Consider the following 21,095-nt stretch of genomic DNA (forward strand, 5'->3'; position numbering starts at 1 on the left):
TATAGCCCCCCTCTTCCTTAGAATAAGCAGCAGACATTGTCCACAGATTTATTGCATAATATATTTAGATGTGGTTAAAGAACATTTACTGAATGGACAGGGGGGTTGCCCAAGAGGAAGGAAGCAAATAGGGAGAGGGATGTGTGGCCTTCATGGAAGGGATAGGCAGAAACCCAGATAAGCGGATTGCTAATCTTCTTAGCACCCCCAGGCAAGAAAGAAGACTTTAGAAGTCACGAGATGGGCTGGCCTTTTTCTCAGGATAAAAACCAGAGGAGCTTTCTTTAAACTAGAGAGGCAAGGCACGTAGCTACATCCAAAGTCAGAAAATGACCAGCTTTTTTTGCTTCTAGTATTTGACCTCCATTCAGAACTGATGGGAGGCACAGAACTATTCTAAGTACTTTGAATTATTATTTATTTACTTCATTAAGTTCATCTATAAAACAGCAACTTATATTTTTTAGAAATGGCTTTATCATGGAAAATTTCAAACATAATCAGAGACTTGTATAATCATTTCCCATGTATCCATCTCTCAGCTTCAGCTCCATAGTTATCAACACCTGTCAAGTTAGTTTTCTTGTTTCCCTCAAGACATTTTATCTCAGATATTTGAAAGCAAATTCATCATCATATATACAGATGGTCCTTGACTTGTGATGATTTGACTTGTAATTTTTCGACTTTACAATGGTACAGTAGTAGAATCAGTAGAAACCATACATCAAATTTTGAATTTGGATCTTTTCCCAGGCTAGCAATATGCAGTACTATACTCTCCCATGATGCCTGGTGGTGGCCATGAGCCACAGCTCCCAGTCAGCCCTGTGATCACAGGGCCAGTAACTGATACATTTACAACCATTCTATACCCATGAAAACATGCTGTTTTTCACTTTCAGTACAGTGTTCAATATATTACATGATATATTCATTATTTTATTTTAAAATAGGCTTTGCATTAGATAATTTTGCCCAACCATAGGCTAGCGGACATGTCCTGAGCAAGGTGGGCTAGGCTAAGCTATGATGTTTGATAGGTTAGGTATAGCAAATACATTTTCAACTTATGATATTTTCAGCATACAGGTTTATTAGGACATAACCCCATCATAAGTTGAGGAAGATCTGTAATTTCCTCTAAATACTTCAGTGTGTATCTTCTACAGATAAAGACTTAAAAAACCCCAAATATCTGAATCACCCCAGACAACAATAACACCAACAAAACTCAGTAAATCCTTAATAACATCTGATACTCAGTTCATATTTAAATTTTCCTTATTATCTAAAAAAAAAAAAAAAAAAAAAAAAACCTTTTGCCATTTGGTTTGAATCAAGATCCTAATAAGGTCCACACATTACATTGACTTGTATGTCCTAAATCTCTTTTTGTTAACGATTGCCCCCTCTCCTCTTTTGAATGTCATTTGTTTGTTGAAGAAACTGGGTCAGCTGTCCTGCAGAATGTCCCACATTTTGATTTGGCTGACTACTTCCTCATTTTGTCATTTAATTTGTTCCTTTACCCTCCTATTTCTTGTAACCTAGAAGCTAGATTCACGCTCCATTTGTTTTGGAGGGAAGGTCAAGGGTATTCTTGTTGGGGCTATGCACTTCCTGTTGTAGTACATCAGCATCACTTGTAGTGATTCTAGGACTTTTGAGGGGGCTCAGGAATTGATTGTCAGACTGTTCTCTCTATTACCGAGCTCCCCATCAACTTTTCACATTGTGATTTTAGCATCCAGTGATGACCGTTGCCCATACCTGTTATTCACTAGGACTTGTAAAATGTCCATTTTTTATTCCATCACTCCTTTGCACTTACTAGCTGGAAGTCTTTTATAAAGAACTACACTCCCTCGTCATTTATTTGGTTTTCCTGAAATACAGTTTGATAGAAAAAGCAGGATAAGTGCTTTCCTATCATTTGTCAACTTTTGGAATAATGAGTTGGTGCCCTAGCAAAGAATGATAGATCTTTCATGAATTAATTAATTAAACAACTATTTATTGAGTTGCTGTTGTATGTTAAGCATTGTTATAACTCCTGATGTGAACAATTTTTTGTTCAGCAGTGAACAAAACGGACACAACTCTGCTTTCTTGGAACTTACATTCTGGTGGGAGAAGACAAATAATAACCAAGCCAGTAAGTTGATATATTGTGTTAGGTGATGACAAGGGATATGGAGAAAAATAAAGCAGGGCAGGGGTATAGGGAGTGCTGGAGGGAGTGGGAGTTGGGTTTGCAATTTTAAATAAGGTCAGGAAGGCTCATGAGAAGGTGACATTTTTTTTTTTTAATTTTTTTTTCAACGTTTATTTATTTTTGGGACAGAGAGAGACAGAGCTTGAACGGGCGAGGGGCAGAGAGAGAGGGAGACACAGAATCGGAAACAGGCTCCAGGCTCTGAGCCATCAGCCCAGAGCCCGATGCGGGGCTCGAACTCACGGACCGTGAGATCGTGACCTGGTTGAAGTCGGACGCTTAACCGACTGCGCCACCCAGGCGCCCCGAGAAGGTGACATTTAAACAAAAACCTGAAGAGGGTGAAAGCATGAGCCATATACATTGTCGGAGAGGAGCATTCCAGGCAGAGGGTCTTAAGGTGGGGACCGTGCCTACAGTGTTTGAGGAATAACAAAGAGGCCAGTGTGGCTGGTGTGAGTGAATGAAGGGGAAGTCAGTAAGAGACGAGGTCAGAAAGGTGGGAGAGGGGGCTGACCAAGTAGGGCCTAGTAGACATTGGATTTCCCCTTGAATGAACTAAGCAGCCACTGAAGGGTTTTGAGCAGAGGCATATGATGTGACTCCTGATGGAGTAGTCAGGTAAGGGTGGAACCGAGTTTAGATTTAAAAGTAGAAAGCTTCTTTTCTTGCCAGCTAGTACTGGCAAGGTGGACAGAAGGTGTTTCATCTGTTTGGAGGGGAATTCTGCATCTGGTTAGTAGTTGGACTATAGGAAATACTGTCTCTTAATCTATCCTTTTAAGTTCCTAGGTTTAACATTTTCCTTGGCACTGTTGAGCACTTCATAACATAAAATTCCAGGGCAGAAACCTTCCTCTTTCACCCTCCACACAGAATGACTGTATGTCCATCATCCCAGAGAAATCAAATTCCATCTTACTCTAAAATTATGATACAGGGGAAAATGCCACCACTTGACCCATCTCCTTTTGTTCTTGGTTACAAGTCTGTCAGCACATTTTCACCATCTCTAAAGAATTGGTGTTGGCTAACCAGTGGGGATTCCTGGTGATTCTAGAGGTAGGTCAGTGTTTGTGGCGGCAGAGACCATCCATCTGTCCAGGGGTTACCACTTTAAGCATGGTGAGGGGCACCCTTTTCCTTCCAGAGTTTCCCAGTCAGCTTGGAGCACACCTTTTCATCCATGCCGCCTTCTCAGCATCCAGAGAGCCTTTTTGTGGACGAGCATCTGTCTTTGCCTGTAACTCCTGCCTGTCATAGGCTGTTAGGAATTTATGGGTGCTTAGCAACCAGGAGAGGATACAATACAAGCAGCCTGAATACAATACAAGCTATGCCTGTCAAGTAGCTGTTCCCTCTCTCATCTTCTGCTCTGGGTTTGTATGTGAAATAAAAGAAGAGACAGAGACACTCAATGTCAACTTAAACAGTGGCTTTTTTTTTAATTAAAAAAATTTTAAATGGAATCTAGTTCAAGCACACCTTGCCTCAAAGAAAGCTTGCAAGCATCCCTTCTCATCATTCTGTGTCATCCTTCCAGGTGGTTCTCTGTAACCTTCTGAGGTTTTTTCCCCACAGGCCTACTTCTTGGTAGGTACACCAAGGGAAGCAAGGGGGTGGGAGGAGGCCAGGCCTCTCCACAATGCAAGGTTCTTCTCAAGCTGCAGGTTCTGAAGAGGATAAAGAAGGACATAATGAGGGGAGAAAATTTTCCAAAGAAGGGACATCATAACTTAGAATGGTCTCTGTGCCTCTTACTGAAAGGAAAATTGCTGGCTAGGGGAGTGGCAAAATATTTCAAATGAATGACCATCCTTGGTAGCGGCCAATACACAGCAATGTGACAGGACAGGAAATGGAGCTCTCAGGCCAGGAGGCTTCAAGAGGAGCCAGGGGCTTGTGGGAAGGGAGGGGAATGCTACAGAGCTTGCTGTCTGCAAGGGGTCATACACTGTTAGCTGCAATTCTTAAAAATACCTGTAGGAGGCATGAACCTTCTTTTTTGCACAGATGAACCTAACTCAGAATTGCTGCTGCATGTGAGGTTATGTGCTGCAGACAGTCCAAGTCTACATAAGGCTTGACAAAGGATCTAAGTGATTGCCTTGTAGTGTCAAGGCATCCGTGTCTGAAGAGCTGGATGCTAAGACCTAGAGTTTGGCCCCCTTCCAAGGTTGTCATAAAAGGCTCCTGGAAAATGCCCTTCTTTCCTGACTCCTGGGCAGACTCTGCCACTTTCTTCATGACCTGGTTCCCACCAGGGAGTTTTTGGGGCTGCGTGAGTACAAGAGTTTTGGACCTATGGGTGTGTTCTTTTTTTTTTTCAGATGAATTGCACATCCCCTGAGAGGAAAACAAAAAGGTAGAAGTAAGGGGAGTCTTTTTGTGGTGAGAACAACATAATGCTTATTTAATTCATTAAACAAGCATTAAAACGAATGTTTGAAAACTTGAAATCCAAAGTCTTTTTTTATAATCTGAGTGTCCTCTTGTATCTCCAGTTGTTCATGGTCTTTACAGGCATGGGGGCACAGCACAGAAGTTAGAGGGTGATGTATTGCCAAAGATGAAGCATTCCCTGGGCCTACCGATGATGGTAGGTTTTAGTGAACTCATGGTTTTGGCCAGATTTTTGACCCAGTGAGCTGTCTGATGAAGGGAAAGTACCCAAACTTATTAGTGAAGTCAGCACCTTGGACCCATAGACTCTTTAAGGTTAGCAGGACCTCTGAGGTCATCTAGCCCATTGCCCCATTGAATGCTTGATTAGTAATTGATGCAAAAACTCCAGGTTCTGCATTCCAAAGGTTGACCCAGGCCCATATTATTGGTTTAGAATATTATCATAATTAATGGAATGCTGCTAGAATATTGGCTTCAGACCTGAATTCACAAATTGGAAGAGATTCAGCAGTAAAAATATCCAGAGGGAGCAACAGACATTAGTAAAGTTAGAAAGTAGACACAGTGAGAAAAGCGTAAGTTCAGTAGGTTCGAAGGAACAATCAAAGTTTCAGAATAATGATCACAAATAAGTATTCAGTAGTTAAAAAAATACCCTTGGTCCACACTTACTTGATGTGAACCTTCTTTCAGGAGGAGTTCTTGCCTTCCTGCCTTTGGTTTCTTCACCCTCTGAACCACTGGACACACAACTACTGGAGTCATCTGCTGAGAGTCTTCTTCCTCTGCATTTGTTCTCTCCAAGAATGAAACTTTCATGGGTTCTCTTTGTCTAATTGGAGAAAGTTAGAGCTTTTTACACTTGCCTTTCAAGGCTCCACCCTTCTTTCTCCACCCTTTGATATAAGCTTTTGTTTGGGGCAGGTGGGTTCACCCACTGCCTCCTGAGCAGGCCTTACTCTGAGTCTTTGCTCATGCTTGTTAGAATGGGGAGCATATCTTATAGTTCCTGTAACTTCCATTATTACCTACCGTGAGGTTGAGTACATAGTAGATGTATGAATGAATAAATGAAGCCTACATTCTACATAAACAAACATACAGGTATGAGCACACACCCATATGTCTGTCTGCATGCACAGAAACACCCCCTACTCCTAAGCACAGATGGAGATAGCCCCTAGCACCCCTCTTTTCTGGCACCTGGCAAAGGGTGAGGGGCCTAGAGAAGTATAAACATCAACCAGAGGGGACAGCAGTAAGATACAGAAGCTCCAGTTCTTGTTTCTCTCTGGAGCCAGCATCTGCTAGGAAGCCCAGCAGGTCTGAGTACTGGCAAGCCTGGCATGGAGCCCTTCTCCTTTCAGAGGAAGCAAAATGTCCTGGCAGGATGAGTCAGTGGGAGAATGGAACCAGAGAGTGAGTCACTTCGAGAGGAGAGGCTAAAGGATCTTCTCTGCTCAAAGATATTTTAGTCTTGGTAGGTTTTTCCCATTTCTCTTGTTTAGATATAAGTTTGGGACATGTGATTGCGGTGGGTAAGTTCTCAGATGTAATACAGAAAACTTCCCCTTGATTGTCTGGAGTGCTGCGTACTGGAACACTTTTGCAGTAAAGTGAGAGGTTAAGAGGGCTGGCTTTGGAGCCAGGCAAGCTGGGTCCTAATCACAGCACATCCCAGAAGCAGCTAGGGACCTTGAGTGGGTGCTTGAGTCCCTTGAAGCCTACTTTTTATCATTTTTTAAAATAAGGGTTTTTGCGAGTGTCAAATGAGATCACGTATTCACTTATTCCACAAGTATTTGGCTGTCTAATGTGTGTCTGGCACATTGCTGGGTGCAGAGTACATGGAAGTGAATGCTGCAGATTTGGACCCTGCCCTCTGTGGTCCAAGACACTTGCTGGGAGAGCCACCATGAGGAGAGCCATTTGTGTAGTACCTGTAGACAGGAAGTTCTCAGCCAAGACAGTGATTACAACGATCATTACTATTTCTTCAGTTTCCTCTAAACCAGCTCATATTTTTGCATCTCAGTTTCTTCTATAAAATGTGGAGCTGAATTAAAATAATCTCAAAGGGGAATACCCCCAGCCTCTAGCCTTAAGTTGAAGTTTTGGAGCTCATGCTTGTTATTTGGAGAGTCTGTAAAATACAAATGAGAGGCAGCTGGAGGGAGCAGCATCTAGGCCTTTAGTGTGGGATGGAATTAAGATCAACATGATCACAATAGACTGGTATGGTCACAATAGACTGGTATGGTGACCTGAAGCAAACAGGAAGACATTGGAGTCTGATATTTAGGCTCCCAAACTCAATTGTTCAAAGACATAGTGAAGGAGAGCAGACTTGAGAATAGAGCACATGAAAACAGTCCAGGTATTTCATCTTAAATGATGGGGGCTGCTAAAACTATAGTGCAATCCCAAGCTGCATTTGTAGGTGGGGAGTGCTTAGTGTTTAGGCTAGGGGAAGAAAAAGAAGACCAATAATAGCTCAGACTTTGGAGTTATTGTAGGCCAAGAGACCTACATATATGATATTATTTAATTATAGCTTGTTGAATCCCCACAGTAACCCCACAGAGTCAACAATACTGTTGTTATTATCACTTTATAGATGGGAACACTGAAACCTAAGTAATGGATTAAAAGGGATACTGCTCATGGCCCATAATGAATAGCTGTAGGACCAGGCAAGAAGATGTATTTTCAGGGGGTCATGTAGAGAGGGAGTGAACTGACTGCGGGTTACTTGTTAGTGTAGAACTCCAACAGTGGGTGGATGCTGTGGGTTCAGTCAAGAGCTGTTTAGAAATAGAACATGTCAAGAGGTTGTGAGTTCTCCATCCTTAAAAGCATTCATGCAGAGGCTGGAGGACAGTCAGTGATGATGGAGAGGGAGTTTTGGCACTGGAAGGGACTGGCCAGATGACATGTGAATTTCTGTCTGTGGAAAAGTAATGATGAGGGAACCCATGTAATCTTTAATAACATGCCCAACAAGAACAACTATAAAGTGTGAGCAATGAGGTAATACTGGGAAAGTGAACACAAGCATGGGTATTACCCAAGTGGAAACATGGGTCCAGTGACAGGATCTGTGCACCCTGGGGGCAGAGGTTCTTATGGGTTTCCTCTTCCCCGTGCCTTCCCCAAGTCTTTCTCTGTACAAGACTCTTTCTTCTTCTCTCCTACAGCACCTGAAATTGAAACCCACTCATATCTGTGGAGGTTTCAAAGCCCTTTGCCTATTGGTGAACCATGTGGGGGTCATTGTTATCATATTGAGGGCACAAAATCCAAGGTCATTCTGGGGAAGTGGCTTCTCTAGTGGAATTTTTATAGGGAGAAGTGGTCACCTCATCTGTATACCCTCTCCTTTTCTTTGTTTAATTTATTTGGGAAATACTTGTCTCATGTCTACTACTGGCTGGAATTGTGCTAGGGATGGAGACTCAAAGGTGACTAAGGTGTGTTGTTGTGTTTTCTCTGTGCAGGGACACAGGGAAGTAAGCAAACAGATGACACTGCACCATGAGTGTTGGGATAAAGGTGCACCCAGGGTCCTCGGGCAGCATGTGGGAGGGGAATTTACCCAGATGTCACCTGGCTGGACTTGATGGTGTCATCCTTATAAAATTTCAGACAGGGATTGGTTTTAGTCCTCATCCTGCCACATGCCATATGGTGGGCAAATTTCTTAACCATTTAGAGCCCTTGTCTCTCCACCTATTAAATGGGGATAATATTACTTCCTTTAATTCATTTCTGTGAAAATCTAGTTAAATGAGTTAATTTAGGGAAACCAATTTAGCGTAGTGTCTGGCCCAATAAAGGAAATTTCCTTGCCTTTCCTGACCTTGGTGGGGGTGAAGGGTGGGCACAGAGATGCTAAACTTGATGTCCACGAGTCCTTAAGACAGTGGTTCCCAAACTCTTGGTCATAGATTGGTGCCCAGCTAAATATCATAATCACAGGAATGGTTTCTTTAGTACAAGTGTTGGGGTGCTTTCTCTGGAGATTCTGTTTTGGGGAGTGTAGGAAGGGGCTGCACCAGAATTTGAGAAGTTGCCCAAGTGATCCTGAAGCATAGGTAGATTTGGAGACCTACTGAAAATATATTCAAAAGTATGAGTGTGCATGCACACACGTACCTATGTGCATTTTTCCAGAGAAAGGCCCTCTTGTTTTCACCAGATTCTCAAAGTGCTTCATAATACCACAAAAATTAAGAATAGCTCTTGTGTGCTGTGTGCTCGCTGGCACAGACGATGGTCTGGAGAATATGGGCTTAGGACATGAACTGGCCTCTAAGTCTAGCACTGCTGGGCTCTCCTCCTCCCCTCACTCTAGAGATTCTTGGGGAAATAGGAACAGGTGCTTGGTCACCTGACTCTGGCAGGTGGGTAAGTGGGGCATCTCATCATGCTGACTCCAGAGGTTCCTGAGATAGTTGTAACTGGCCTGAAAAGTTGACATGGAAATCGTTTCCGTCTGGTTCCTGTAAACGTGAAATCTGTTATGAATTACATCCATCTGAGTGAAAGAGGGATAGAGGTTTGTGGTGTGTGTGCAGGAGAGGCAGCCTCTGCATGGTCTGAAAGCTTTTGCAATTTTTCCTAATTGGTCCAATCTTTGTCAGCAATGAGTCTCCTTTTTTTCTTTTCTCCATCCCATCCTCCATTGCCTGTAATGTCTGACTTCCTGGCAAGGCAAACAGGCACCAGAACTGGGATGTTGTGATTCCGGAGGATTTTCAGGTGTGTGATGGTAAAAACAGACAGGAAGGGAATGTTGGCTCTGTGTTTGGCAGCTAAGGAGACTTGTTTTTCAACATGCCTTGTGAGGTTAGGAGACTTGGACTTTTTTCCTTGTTTTCTGTATTCTCGTTAAGTCTCCTAAGATGCTCTATGAACTGTGCTGTGAACTCTGACTTCCCCTATGATGTCCTCAAGTTTACCACTGAAGGGACAGAAGTTCGCAACTGTTTCCGGTCGCCATGGGTGATACCTTGGTAACTTGAACTAAGTTCATGTTAGTTTGTAGTCTTTGGTGTCAACTTTAGGGTACCCATTCCTTTGTTGTCTCCTGTCAGAGCTAACACAGACCAGGTAAGAATGTGATTTGCCTCATATAGAACCCCCTACCATGCAGTTATATCTAGAATATGAAATAGTCAGTGAGTGCTGTGAGTGTCTTTCTGTGTGGTTGTTAGTCTGTTCGTTCATTCCTTCAACCCTTACCTCTTGCTTGTCTGCCATGTGCCAGGCACAGTCACCAACACTGGAAGTATCGTGAGGACCAATGCTCAGTCCTGCTTTTCTGGAACTTACCTTTTGGTGAGAAGGACAGGAGAATAGGCGGCATGATAGAGCAGACAGAGAATCTTGTTTTCTAGGATGCTTTCTTCCTTGTTAGCTTGGTGGCTTCCTCTTCCTCACAAAATACTCCTAACACTAGGATCTTAAAGATGAATAACAATGGAAATAACTTAAGATACTTCCCCTTCCATGGGCATTTGCCTTTAAACTGGAGTTAAAATCTTATGTAAAGGGATGTGGAGCTAAATTTTGGGGTAGGTTCTGTGGGAAGACCTGGAATCTCCCTCTGAAGTGGCTAATGCTGCCCGGCTGGCTGTAGCTCATTCACCATGCCTGTCGCCAAGCTGTGTGAAGGTACAGATGTCTCCATTGACACCCTCCAAGTTGTCTCTCTTGTGTTTCTACTTCTCTGCTTTGTATCACTCCCACTTTACCACCGGTGAATCCCTCTCTGTTTTCATGTGTGGCTGGCAGGTGCAGTCGAGATACCAGGAGGAAGGAATCAAGCAGCTGAGGAGGGGCCAGGCTGTTCTTCCTCCTGCCCACAGTACCTGCTCTGCACCCAATCCTTCCCCCCCACCACACTGTCTACCCTGCATACCCCCGTGCCTTCAGAGCTTTGCCCAGACCTCTGAGGCCTGCATGAGTGCCTGTCTACAGGGCTGTCTCTCAGCTAGTCCTCTGGCTCTTATCTCCTGCCTTGCTTGTATACCCCTGGGCAGAAGCTGCCATGTATCCTTGGCCACCTTTTCTCATGGACCATGTCTTTTTTGCCCTGTCCCTGAGACCAGCCTAGACTTCCCAAAACATGATAGCCATCTTTGTGGCCCTTGTGTGAAGAGAGCCCAACAAACGCTTGTGGCCTGACTGATTGGCTTTCCAGCCAGGCCATCAGTTGTTTCCTGGCCACAGTCTGGCTCCTCTTTTGAGTGCCTTCCCCTGCCCCCCACTCTAAGGAGGCAGTGGCCAGATTCACGTCAGCAGCTGCTCCCACTGTGGGCTGTGGTTTTGGTGAGCCGCTTTTTAGGCCTCTCATCTTTATGGGAAGCCTGCCCAGCCCCGGCCTGATTAGAATTGGATGGTGGCAATAAAGGTTTTCCTTCCCTCCAGTGGGGCTGAGTGTGTAGCCTTGAATGGCTGGAGTTAGCCACACATGATAGCGGGTTTCCTTCCCAGGCCTCTAGTCACTGTCTTCAACTGTGCGGTGGGTCTACTTGGCTCAGGTCACCCAGACAGGACTGAAGTCAGGCTCTTGCTGTGTTGGGTAGGGCCTGGGTAACTAGGTGAGGTTAGGTGCCCACCCCTTGATCTCCTTTGGGATGGAACTTCTGAAGAAGAGCCAGGCAGTTGTGCAGTGGGTCCTGAAGCAACAGCAGGCCATGGGGAGGATGGCCACGGATGGAGTGAGGGCACCTTTCAGTGACAGAAGGTACCTTCTGCCCAAACAGAAGTTGAATTTATTTATTTATTTATTTACTTACTTACTTACTTACTTACTTACTTTTAAAGGAAGGAAGGAAAAGATGAAGAACTTTAGAGGTCAGAGTCTGAGACAGCCCAAGGTGGAGACAAAAGGAGTGCCAGGGAAGAACATACACTGAGACACAGAGAGACAGTGAGTGGCAGATTGGCAGAGAGAGAGGCAGGAAGACCACAGGGAGAGAAGTACTGAGAGAGAGAGAGACAGAGGAAGAGGGAGAGGGAAGCCTAGAGGAAGCAGTGGTGACATTGCTTATGGATTTACTGATCCCTGACTTGTTCACAACTTCTGCTGGGAGTCTCTAAAGTACAGTCTTAATGTAGGTATCCATTTAATAATAATAGGATTTCTTGAGCAATTGCTGTGTGCCAAGTACTGTGCTAAGACATTTTGTAAATGTAACCTCCTTTAATTTTTATGACAATCCCATGAGGGGACTTTCATTATCTCATTTTATACAAGAGGAACAGGTGCTCAGAATAGGGAACATGGCAAGCAAGGAAAAGAGCCAGGACTCTGACCTGAGGTCTGTGGAACCCCAACGTGTATCACTGTAAAATATGTGACACTTCTTTCTCTTCTGGGAGCTGCCCCATCCATTTTATCCCATGTGGTCCTCTTTTCACAAACAGCCCACCCCTTTTTCATCTCCTACCTCTGCCATCACTCTCTGCTTTCTTGCTGCCAGCAGTCAAGCCCACAGACTCACCGTGAAAGCGTATCTTACCTTTGTGTACCATTATGTTTCCAGAGCCTTTCCCATGCAGTGATTCTGTGAGCAGATATTATTTTCTACATCCTGTAGAAGGGGAAAGTGGCTCAGTGAGATTCAATGACTGCCTAGGGTTGCACCACACAACTGTTAGGTGGTGGAGCCAGGATGCAAATCCAGTGTCAGAATTCAAATCCAGCACCCTCCTAACCTCACTGGCCACCTCTCTGAGGAGCCATGTTCTTCATAGCAGCCACTCCATCTTGAGCCAGAGGATAGGCCATGGAACCAGGAAGTGGTTTGCATTTGGAACTGAGATGGGGTTGGTTGTGGGTAGAGAGACACTGAGGCAGTGAGTGGGCCCATAGAAACTTCTCCCTGGGAGCTGCAGCCTCTCCCCAAGGCAGAGCATCTGAGTAATGGCTTAGTGTTGACCACTGGCCATTTTCAGAAAGTCTGCCCTCCAACAGAGTAGAGGGCTGATACGTCAGGTAAGTGTGAGGAAACCTACTGTTTGGGGGGCATGTGTTAGTGACTGGCAGACCTGACATCAGGGAAACATGGAGACAGCCAGGTGTGGCAAAGGGACCAGGAGCAGTGTCCACAGAGAGTAGGATACCTGCCTTGAAGTGTTCCATTTACCTTCTTTAAAGGGAAATGACCATGAAAGCAAAGGCAGATCTCCCACTGGTGCTCCCACATAGTTGCAGCTAAAGTCCTGAGGCTCTAAGGTCCCTGACATGTTGTCCTGATGTCAGAGTCGGGTCTGCTGACCCCTCAGAGGGGTTAAGTTGTCCCATCTGCACCCTCGCTACCCTCCTGTAGTGAGGAGGGTATCTGTGGAGCCACCCCGGCCCTATCTCCTTGAAACACTGCCTTGGGCCTCCAGAAATAGCAGCTGTCAGAGAGAAGCAAATACCCAACAGAACAAGCATCCTGTGTGTGAGTCTTTTCACTCAGAATTAAAACAGAAACCAAAAAAAAATTGTTATCAACACAATATCTAGGGGCCATGTGATAGAATAACTGTCGTCTTCCTGGGGTTGTGTAAAACTTTCCAAGGCCCACGGCCCTCTGATGTTTGGTAACTCTACCCATCAGCATATCGGACATCTTCAAATATATCCACAAATCACATCAAGTAGAATATGTTTGCTGTAACAAAGTTAGAAACAATGGTTGTGTTTTTATAATGTTGAGTTTTATTAAGAATAAATTATTCACTTTGGTCTTGTGATATAGACATTATTATATTGATAGATAACTCTTATGTGTTGAGCTGCATTTGACTAGTTGACACAATGTTAAGTGTTATGGACATTGAGTTATGTATGCATTTTGATTTTGTACTTTTCCTCTCTATTTTGGACCCAATCTAGTTTTTAAAAAAATTTTCGAGTTTTTTTCTGGGGTAATGAAAAGCTTGTAGGGATAGGCATTGAGTCTCTTGTGCCCAGTGTATAATCTCTTCTATCCCTTCCCACCTCACCCTCCAGCCCCAGAGTGAGAGAGAAAGAAAGAGACTTCCTCAATGAATTGATATTCACTTTCTGGCCTAAATTATACTAGGTTCTCAGGTCCTCCAGTCTCCTCTTGGTGTTGTTTTTATAACTATAAAATATAAGAAGTGTTCTTTGAGAAATGTGGAAAATTTCTAAGTGTCCCAAACAGATGATATTAAATCAGTTACCACAGATCCTTTGGCAGAAGGGAGGATATAAATTCTAAATGTGATTGTGTCAACCAGCTCAGATTTTCAGAAGTGAAGAGTAAAGATGTGGGGAGGGCTGGTTCTTCCAGAGCCTCTGACTGCGACCTTTGTGTGGCTCTGGTGTAATGTAGATGATGGATTTTCCCTCTTGCTCCAAAAAAGAGACTTGTGCTGGATGTAGCCATGATGGAGGTGCCTCACAGGCACTGTGTGCAAATATTGTGCCTGAGGGGAGCAGAGTGAAGAACTGACTTGGGTGACAAGAGGCAGAATTTTAAAAAGGAGAGGAAAGCTGGGGAAAACCCCTCTAGGGCCAGGGACGTGGCTCATCCAAGACATTCAGGTAGGGTCCGGGCTATGGAAGCAGGAAGACACTCTGCCATGTGGGGACACCATGGCTTCCTCTTTAGGGACTGAAGCTGGGCTCTGGCTATGCTTCCCAAGATGGGGGCACCAGGTCTAGCTTCCAAAGGGCCACTTCTAGGAGGGGCCTGTTACTCATCTGGAAAACTCTATCAGCACCTTGAGTGGTAACCTGTAGGGGTGAGGGAGAGGGGGGGAGCATTTGGCTATCCTCAACCACAGTGATTTACCTGACATAAGAAAAACTAAAATGAAGCATCATGAATTGTGACAGTCCCCGTTAATGTGACACACTCATTAAGAGCTCTGATAACTAGTGGTATTTAAAGAAGGGGAAAAAACCCTCATAAAAAGACATGAAGGGATTTACTACAGGAAAAGAAAATATAGGTCCCTTGAGATGACTGATACAAGAGAACAAAGGAGGTCATGAAAGTGGCTGCCTTTGATCAAGGTGAGAGCCAGAATCTTCAAGGTTGGGCACAGATACTTCTGAAACCCAGGAGAAGCATCTTTTGGGTCATGCCTGGTGTTTCTCCATTAAGCAAGTAGTACATTCAACCAGAACTTGCTCTTTGTTAATGGAGTGGAATCCCCTTTCTACACTAAAAATGAGATTATGTAAAATCTAAAATTTATTTGAAAGAGGGAGGGCTTTTTTGTGTGCCTGATGCATTACCATAAAATGACACTGTCTTACTCCTTATTGCCTAATTAGTAATATTGTACTTCTGTGTGAAATGGTGTGTTTAAACATTGCCAATCGATTTAAACAAAAGAATTCAAAATACTGTAGGATGAAGCACAGTGAAACATTCCTGCCAGCCAGTGTTCTCCCAGGGTAAGGTTTTTGTCATTTCAAGGTATGCCTGTGCAACAGGAACATAGCAGAAGAGGGAAGTTTCCTTCAGTTTCCCAGTCCTCACCGTGTTTTCTGACCTTTCCATTTCCTTCATCCAGGACTTAGCTGGTCCTAGGGCTGTAAAAAGTTTTAGGGTCTTATAGACTTAGCTGGATATTGGGCTTAGTGGGATCTATCATTCATTTTCTCATTCATTATACACTTAGTGAAGACATATATAAACTATGGGTTCTAGGTATTAAAGACATAGAATGAGGATAATAGAGTTCCTTTCCTTTAGGAGGTCAGCCCAGTGGGAAAACAGATGTTCTTGTGGAAAATTGAAATATACCCTGGTCAGCAAAGAGGATGGTAGAGAGATGAGCAGATTTCATGGCAACCTTGAGAAAGAGTGTAGTAGAATAGCCTGCCTGCTGTAACAAATAACCCCCAACTCTTGGTGGCTTAACGGGATAAAGGTTTATTTCTTCTATCACAGTCCAACTTAGATTGGCAGGGTCGTGATAGGGGACATTCAGGGATTCAGGGTTCTTCTGTTTAGAGGCTGTGCCATCCCCTTGGGCCTGGAAATTTTCCTTTGGAGCCCCTGAATCTGGGCTGACAGATAAGAGATAATAAGGGGCATGGAGGGTTGTACCCGAAGTTTTAAGGTCCAGGCCTAGAGGTGGGGCTCATCATTTCCTACATGTTCCATTGGCTAGAAAACAATTCATGGCCCTGCCCCCTGCAGGGGAGTCTGGGAAATATGGTCTGGCTTTGTGCTCATGTGGAAGAGGAGCAGGTTTGGTGAACAGTAGTGTCACATTCACTGCAAGGAGCAACTGCTGCCCACCCCCCCCACCCCCCCCCCCCCCCCGCCCCGGGAAGTCAGAGCAGCTCCATGAAAAGTGAGTACTGAGGGTGGGTGGAGTTTGCCACATAAAGATGTTGAGTGTTGGTGCCAGGCCAGGAGGGAGTAGGGGTGTGAGAAGAGTACCTCAAGGAAAGGAAGTGGAAATAACTTGGATTTGTCTTCAGATAGAGCTGGATTTAAACATTGGCCTACAACTAGCAATGGTGTGACCTTGAGCCTGGTCCCTGTGTGTCCCAGGTGTCAGCTTCAGCTCTTCATCCCATGCCCTCTCCCAGATTGTGGGCATTAGGGACTTGCCTTCTACAGTCCCTGCTGGCTCCAGTGTCAACCACAGTCACTTTCTCTGAGTATGCCCTTCTCCCTGCTCTGGACAAACCCTGACATGGACCTGTTCCCCTTCTTTGAGTTACACACACACACACACACACACACACACACACACTCACACTCACACACACAGACACTCCAGTCCCACACAAGGTTTTTATGAGTATATCAGCCTGTACTCAGGTTTTGGGAAGCTAAAGGGAGTTCACATCATTGTAATGTAAATATTGAATGTTTGAAGTTTCTGTGCTTAGAAAGTCCTTCCGACATTTTTGCCTACCCAGGCCTTACAGTTTTAATGTATTTCTTGCCCTTTCTATTTCTCCCCCTCTACTGCCCCCAAACTACTTGAACATACTCTCCTCATTTTTATTATGCAGAGCAGTTCAGCTCTATATAGTCCCTAAACTTATCTCAGAGCTTTCCTCTGCACATCCACTGATGTGCTTTCCCACACAAGGGGCCATATCCACTGATGTGCCTTCCCACATGATGGGCCATCTGATGGGGATCTGACCCCATCTTCTTGGATGAGGGAAAAGGGGTGGTAGAGAGATTCATTTTTCCATTGCTTCAAAGGCAGAAGCAGATGGCGTCAATTTTTGTTTTAAGTAACTTTTTCTTTCTTTTATATACAATTTCACTAAGGATCAGATGGGAATGTTGCCACCCAAATTGCAAGGTTGTTGTGAGAAATAAGATAATATATGAAAATGTGTAATATGGTGCCTGGCACATAGCAGATCCTCAATTAAAATGCAGCTGTCACTCCTCTCCCGCCCACCCTCAGAGTCACAGGGTATTAAAAGGCACAGTGCTGTGTGGTCAGTGACACTGACCTAGATGGGTCAAGGGGACAGTGTGTGATGGGGAGTTGTGAGAGCTGGAGCTGCAGAGGGGGAGTGGGGCTAAACAATTTCATGCCGTGCTTTTATTCAAGGAGATGGGCCTTTGTCCTCTGCATTCAGAATTCAGAACTTAGCACATTAGATATAAATGGGAGGAGAACCTTTTAAAATAGCCGTCTGTTTGAGCAGAAGTCTTTTTACTGAGATTCAAGATGTGGCTCCAAGTAGGTTTAAATTTGCAGAGCACATGCAGAAGCTGGTTCGTTGCTCTAGGATGCCACACCTGCAGTTAGGGCAGACATAGTGTGTCCTCCCACGTGAGCTGCAGCTTATTGGCCCTGTCTGGAAGACCCGGCTGAAACTTGTTACCCTGAGGAGCTGGTTTGCATGACAGATCCTGCAGGGAAATGGCTGGCAGAGCTGGAGGGTTCACGTACTCTCCCAGCAGCCTGCTCTTTGTGAGAGCCCCGTGCCTTTACTTCTCTTTGAGAGGTAGAGGAAGAGAGGCCCAGGCAAGCTAAGCAGCTGACACAGTCAGGCATGTGCTGCAAGGATCAAAACCCTTTCTCCTGCCACTCCCCCAGTCTCCCAGAGCTAAGAGGGGCCCTGGCCCATCCAGCAGAGGGTCTTCTCCTGCAGCAGTCTCTTGACAAGTCTTTGGGGCCATCCAGCCTCTGCCCCAACACCTCTAGGAGTGGAAATCCATTTGGGGATATCTGTAATCCTGAAAAAGGGTTTTCTTAGAGCTGTCTTCCTTTATCTTTTACCTGTTGCACTTCATTTTGCCATCTGGAGGGGAAAAAGGTATTCTCCCTTCCTTAGGAAATCCTTGTTGATACCAAAGACAGCTCCCATGTGTCTCTTGGTTGTCTTGGTTGTCCCTTAGGCTAACAATCCTCTTCACTGCACCCTTTCCCTGCAGTCCTGGCCACCTCATCTGAACTCTGCTGTTTGCCTTTGACCCACAGTTCCTCAGCTCTACCTGGCCACAGGGATGAGAGACTGTTGCTTCCCCTTAGGACAGCATAGCCTGAGATTATATACTGCCTTCCTCCTCCTCCCTCCTCCTTTTTGTCCTCCCCCTCCCTCCTCCTCATCCTCCCTCTCTCTCTCCTCTTTCCCCATCTTTCCTCCTCCCCCTCCCTCCTCCTCTCCTTCATTCTCCCCCTCCCTTTTCCTTTCCTCTTCTTTCCTCCCTCCTCCTTCCTTCCTCCTCCTCCTCCCTTCTTCTCTCCTCTCCCTCCTCCTTGTTCTCCTCTCACTCCTCATCCCCCTCCCTCCTCCTTCCACATCACATTGTTTACTTGTGTTGAAATTTTAGGCAACTGGAATTCCTCAGTCATTTTTCATGTGTAGTGGTAAGTTTTGTTTCTCTCTTTCTGTCCATGGACAGTTCCTTCTTTTGGAGATTTCCTGGTAAATGTTTTTCCTTGACACACTTGGCCCCTTTTGGGGCTTCTTTGCTTGTCCCCCCCCCCCCCCCCCCGCCCCACCATTCCTGCTCTGTGATATTCTTATTTTCTTTCCCACTATGAATGCTGTGTTTCAGTGACTGGAGGAGTTTTTGGCCTATTTGATGAACTTCTTATGCTCCCTTATGCTCCCTGTGAACACTTATGCTCCCTTTGGTTCTATCCCATTTTCCCATGCAGGAACGCTCATTCCCTAAGTCCTGACTGGCCATTGAACACCTATGGGAGGTGTCACTGGGTTTCTTGCCCTCATAGGAGCACAGTGTTCATCAGGTTCTATCCTGCAGCCTACACTGGCATATCTGAAAATTCCATCATTGTAGAAGTAGGAATACTTTCCAAACAAAGGTCCTGTGAGGACACTTGGGGACACTGTATTCCCAAGAGCAAACACAGACTACAATGTCTTTTTGGCTATCATGAGATCTGGTAGAAAACTTTCAAGTTACCAAAATAGAGAATATGTTCTAATGTCTTGCAAATGAACCAAATACAATTCCCTTAATGGGAGAAGAGATGTGTGTGTGTGTGTTTATCACTGATAATAATAGCAGAGATGACAGTAATAGTTATTACTTGCCTGGCACTGTGCTCTGTGTTCTACACACCTTTGTCATTTAGTCCATACAGCAACTAATGAGGAGTGAGTGTGCATATCTCAAAGCCTGGAGGGGTCATCAGACCTGCCCTGATCACACGGCTAGAGAGCAGAGCAGTGGAGCCAGAGCTCCCTGTAACCAGCAAGTCATGTTTCCCACAGGACAGTTGGGATCATGGCTGTGCCAGTGTTACTGCCACTTGGGGGTGAGTCTCTGGGCCTTAGTTTCTCCCGTGGTAAAGATGGGATCAGATTAGATGTGCTTAACAGTGCTATCAGCTATATATGTCTATGATTTGATATCTCTGTTATTTCAGAGACAGCTTCCTTTGGGAAACATTGTTGTCACAAGAAAAGAAAATTGCCTTCTGTCAAAATGTTTTCTAGTCTCGGACACAGTGAATGGGGTTAGCACCAGAGGTAGAAAGCCATTACTACAGGAAGCAGGGTGGAGATGAGGCTTAGGATGGGTGGATGGGCCAGCATCCTAAACTGAATAGGGACATAATTCTTCGGGAGCCACAAAATTATGCATCTGATTCTGTCCCCTGCAATTCAAGCCTGCTAGAGGTAGTGAATGTCAGACTGGTGAGGATCTTCCCCTCGGCCTCAGACTCAGAAATTCATATGTCAGGTCAGGAAGGGGACCCCAGCACCATTTAGCACCCCCTTCATTTTATGTCAGCATACGTGGAACTCTCAGCCCTTAGAGGACAGAGACATCTGAGGCCATATGTTCCAAACTCCCAAAGAATCTCTGACAGAGGAGACTTTAGATCAGGGGGGCCTCACACTCTGTGCCCCCTCAGGGGTACCATCCCTGATAAGTACATCTTCAAGAGCCAGCCTTGGTAGAGCAGGGCTTCCTTTTGGAATATGGAACTTGTAAGACTCTTTCAGCCTCTCTTCCAGTAGTTTATCTGTCAGGCTGGTTAGTAGGACAAGGAGTCCGGAACCCTCCTGTTGTTTCAGGAAGCTCCTCTTGTCCATCTATCCTGAATACCTGTGATTTGCCAGCTCACTCTACAGTTCTTAGTGGGAATTAATGAATCCGGGATTCTTTGCTACTTCTCAGGTGATAAATTGTGATAAAGTATAGTCAAGATCTCCTAGCCTAAATGTAGTGAAAGCCTAAATGAAGTACCATTGGTAAGATATTTTGAGTCATACACACAAAAATAATTTATTGGCAATCCCCAAATTTTGAACTGTTCTTTTATTCATTGTTAGCTTGGTGTTTTAAACTTAGAAAATTTTAAATGGCATTTAGATTTCTGGGCTGGCCTGTTTAACCCATAATACAGCTGAAACACTCTATAGTTACCATGAATCACAGTGGAAAATAATATTTTTGTAAATGAGTAGTATAGAATTGCAGTTAGACTCCCTCTATATCGAACTACTTTTGGAAAGCCGTCAGCAGTTTCCAGCCAGAACAGAAACACATTTAACACTGAAGTGTAAAAGCAGGATGTCCGATTAATCTTTACTCTGATAAGAGGGAATTGAGGAAGAACCGAGAGTTTACTGGGTATTTACATGGTCCAGGCAAGCAGCAAGGAGAGCAGTGTGGTTCAGGGTTCTTGAGGCTGTGGTAGGTGTAGCCCTTATGGTCTCCTGTAAACATTTCTTCCTGGGTATTTTTTTCTAAAATTTTTAGTTTTATTTATTTATTTATTTTGAGAGAGAGAGAGAGAGACATGAACCAGTAGGGAAGGGGCAGAGAGAGAGAGGGGGGCAGAGGATCTGAAGGAGGCTCTGCGCTGATAATGGAGAGCCTGATGTGGGCCTCGAAGCCACGAACTATGCGATCATGACCTGAGCCACCAGGGTGCCCCCTGAGTATTTTAAATATCACCTAGCCCAGCAGATCCAGAGCTGATAGGAACAAGGTGGGCAGCAGGAAGGGAAGACTCCAGGGCT

At 44.8% G+C, this 21,095-nt stretch overlaps 1 protein-coding gene and 1 long non-coding RNA gene across 43 annotated transcripts in view; one reads left to right on the forward strand and one right to left on the reverse strand.

The window, feature by feature from the left end:
- Positions 1-21,095, forward strand: part of CACNA1C (calcium voltage-gated channel subunit alpha1 C) — a 767,747-nt gene that overhangs the window by 223,401 nt on the left and 523,251 nt on the right. The gene's annotated exons all lie outside the window — the stretch shown is intronic.
- LOC147579406 (uncharacterized) lies at positions 3,639-6,812 on the reverse strand. Its single transcript, XR_015253898.1, has 3 exons — positions 6,565-6,812; positions 5,297-5,456; positions 3,639-3,891 (listed from the first exon to the last, which is right to left on the reverse strand). It is a non-coding gene; the product is annotated as an uncharacterized LOC147579406 (long non-coding RNA).

Source organism: Puma concolor, chromosome B4 (assembly GCF_028749965.1).
Source record: "Puma concolor isolate L17-30 chromosome B4, mPumCon1.1.hap2, whole genome shotgun sequence".
Classification (NCBI taxonomy): Eukaryota; Metazoa; Chordata; class Mammalia; order Carnivora; family Felidae; genus Puma; species Puma concolor.